Raw genomic sequence first — 3,619 nt, 5'->3', positions numbered from 1 at the left:
CTCCCAAGGGGTTATCTCCAGTCGAGAGAGCCTGGAAGGTAGGCACGTTTGTTTTTACAGCCCAGTCACTATTCTTCCAGACAAAAAAAGGCATCTCCTGTGAGGAGGAAGTGATTACCCCAGGTCACCTGGCCACATTCCTCTCCGGGAGCCCATGGCCAAACACCTGGCCGCCCCTCCACCAACGCCGCACTCCGAGATAACACGCAGCCACGAAGCCCTCAGTGAGGCCGCCTACCACCCCCTGGAGACGTGGTATCCCCGCCCGCGAGGGTCCTTTCGTTCCTACCCAAGCAGCTAGGGCACCGGTCAGTTACCCAACTAATGGTTAAGCGCGGCGCCGAGCGCGGGTGTGACGCGGCGGGGCGGGGCTCGGCTCTCTGCACCACGTGGCTCCCGCGCCGTAGAGTTCACCTGACTCGGTTTGAAGGGACCTCTCCGAGGCCGGGCGTGGTGGCTCAAGCCTGTAATCCCAGCACTTTGGGAGGCTGAGGAGGGTGGATCACCTGAAGTCAAGAGTTCAAGACCAGCCTGGCCAACATAGTGAAACCCTGTCTCTTAAAAAAAAAAAAAAAGAAGAGACCTCTCAGCTGCGTGACAACGCGCCTGGGGCCGAGCCTGCGCACCAGGGGCGGAGTCGGCCCTAGTGCTCGCTGCTTTGGCACACAAGCTCCCGGAAAGCTTGTTCGGGGGTTCTCATAGCCGCGCGCACCGACTCGTTCTCCCCTCGTGTGTCTCCGGGGATCGTCGCGGCCACCTGCAAGCGTTCGGGACACAAACGTCGGTCTCACCCCTCAGTTTCTGGCAGAGAAAAAGGAAGAGCCACCGAGAGGCCTGACCCTGGGGGGGCGGCGGGCGATGCGCGCGCGGAGTAGCGGGAAGCGACTGAAGAGGGGGACTAGGCAGCATTTGAATGGACGCGGGTACCACTGGGACCCCGGAAAACGGCCGGGGGCTGGCGCTGTGGAGCCGGGCTTGGACTGGGATGTGTTTGGATTCCAATCCGGGCCTGACAGCAGTTCAGTGACCTCGGGAAGTTCCCCAGCCCTCTGCGCCTGTTTCCTACCCCTGAAGTGGCGACGGTAATAGAACCGACCTCGTAGGCTCATCGGGAGGTCCTGATGGGAGACTCCGTGCAACTTGCTCACCACAGAGCCAGGCCCGCAGCGGTTGGCACCTGTTGGGTATTAAAGACGAGTCGGGCCGGGCGCGGTGGCTAATGCCTGTAATTCCAGCACTTTGTGAGGCCAAGGTGGACGTATCACCTGAGGTCGGGAGTTGGAGGCCAAGGCGGACGTATCACCTGAGGTCGGGAGTTCGAGACCAGCTTGACCAACATGGAGAAACCCTGTCTCTACTAATACAAAATTAGCTGGGCGTGGTGGCGCATGCCTGTAATCCCAGCTACTCCGAAGGCTGAAGCTGGAGAATCTCTTGAACCCGGAAAGCGGAGGTTGTGTTGTACTGGATCGAGCATAGAAAGCACCAAGACAAAAGTATGCCAGATTGCAGGGTCATTTATTATGCCGGCGACCACAGAGGACTCACGTCTCTCCAACCTGTGGCCTCGAAAGGAGGGTGCCAAAACTTTTTATACCTGAAAAACCACCTTGGGAGTGAGGGTGAGGAGCGGGGATGGGGATGAAAAGGTTTCAGACATTCCAAGGGCCAGGGGATTCTGTGATTCACTTCTCGGTGGAGACAAGGGTGGGGGTCTCCGGACATTCCAAGGTCCAGGGGACTTTTGTCATTCTGTTTGTTACTTCAGTGGTTTACAGAAGTCAAGATAAGCATTTGTTTACACACAGATCTTAGTTATCCTGGGCTGCTTAGTTTAGTTATTACCGGTAAGCAAAGGCTAGCAATTCTGGCACAATATCACATTCCCCCCTGTCCTTTTAACATGTATTAAATCTTTAATAGGTTTCCTCTTTTTGACACAAGGGCCCATGTTTGGATCTCAGGACCATCAATTTGACCGAGTCTATTCCTTCCTGGATAAATTTGAGGAGCATGTTTAAAAGGCATGGTCCAAATGTTAACCCTAGGACCATTAGCACCAAGGGTCCTGCTAATCCAGTGAGCAGGAATGTTAGCCAGGGGTTTGGGGGAGGGTTTCGGGTGAAAGAAGTGAAAGAGTGTCTGTTTGCAGTATATCCTGTTATAGTGGAGATAGTTTCACAACCCCAATGGGGGCAAAAGAATTCATTTCAGTCTCCACAGTTCCATCTTTTTGGCGGGGTGGATCCTGGGCACAAATATAACCCCATGGTCTGGAGTTGTCGCTCTGCCCCTAAACTGCCGCACCCAGCTATACCCCCACTTGTCCTGAAATTTAAGTGGGGGCCCAGGAGGGCACAGAGGTCCAGGGAGAAGGTAATGGGGGTCTCCGGAGTGTACTCCAGGGTTAGGTTGACTTGGGTGGGTCCCTTTCCAGTTAAGGAACTAACATATGCTCCAGTGGAGCCCTCGGTGATGACCCATCGATAGTAGGTGGGTGCCAAGGAGGGTCCCTTTCGGAGGGTGGTTGCAGGAATCAGGGAGAGTAGGATGATGACCGAGAACGGCGCAATAGTCTTAGCTTTAGGGGGTCCGTTGAGGATGGAACCGCTTCCCATCCTGCATCCAGGGGCCAGTCTTGATGTGTGAGTGGTGAATCCAGGCAGTCAGTCCGTCCACCTTGATTGCCGTGGGGGTGACCAGGATTACAGTGTAGGGTCCTTTCCAGCAAGGAGTTAGGCCGGAGGCAGTGACTCTCTTCACCAAGACTTCGTCCCCTGGCTGGAAGGGGTGTACCGGCTGGTCAGTGAAATCTACCGGGGTGGGTCGAGTTCCCCTGATGAGCGTGTGCACCTGGGACTGAACAAACTGGAGTGCCTGCAAGGACTTAAGGAGTGTGTGGTTATGGACCCCAGCATGTATGGCGTTCGCAAGTCTAGGGAGTAAGGGAGGGGGCCTTTTTAAACATAATTTCAAAAGGAGTAAAGCTTTTTTTACAGGGAGTACATCGGGCACGGGGGAGAACAAAAGGAAGCAGGCTGACCCAGTTTTCACCGGTCTCTAGAATGAATTTTGTTAGTTTTCTTTATGGTCCGGTTCATCTTTTCAACCTGCCCTGAGCCCGGGGGGCGATAGGCACAGTGTAGTTTCCAGTAAACCTGTGCTGTAAATGCAGGGCCATTATCTGATCCCAGTGTCAGGGGCAAGCCAAACTGAGGAACCAGGTCCTGTAACAATTTTTTCTCTACTACCAATGCGGTTTCTGACCTAGTAGGAAAAGCCTCGACCCATCCAGAGAAAGTGTCTACAAACACAAGGACGTACTTACAGCCGCACTCTGGGGGCTTTATTTCAGTAAAATCTAACCCCCAGTGTTCCCCTGGGCTAATACATTTAAGTCTTATCCCTGCCTGACTAGGCCTACTGCCTCCTGGATTTACCCTGGCACATACATTACAACAAGTAGTCATTTTTCTAACAATCTTATATAAGTGTGGAATGTAGTATCTAACCCTCAGCAGCTCAGTTAATTTTGTTTGCCCTAAGTGAGTGGCCTGGTGAGTGTCCTTAACTAGAGCCCATCCTAGAGCCTCAGGGAGCACAATCCTTGTGTCCGGTA

The 3,619-nt window shown here is 53.9% G+C and overlaps 1 pseudogene; it reads right to left on the bottom strand.

Moving 5' to 3' along the window:
• Positions 1-586: 586 nt before the first annotated feature.
• On the bottom strand, positions 587-1,109 carry LOC116531209 (annotated as a pseudogene).
• Between the last annotated feature and the right edge of the window lie 2,510 nt (positions 1,110-3,619).

Source organism: Sapajus apella, unplaced genomic scaffold, assembly GCF_009761245.1.
Source record: "Sapajus apella isolate SASKATOON/1434 unplaced genomic scaffold, GSC_monkey_1.0 scaffold69, whole genome shotgun sequence".
NCBI classification, from domain to species: Eukaryota; Metazoa; Chordata; class Mammalia; order Primates; family Cebidae; genus Sapajus; species Sapajus apella.
Note: the sequence above shows the minus strand (reverse complement) of the source record. Positions and strands in the feature narration are given on the sequence as shown.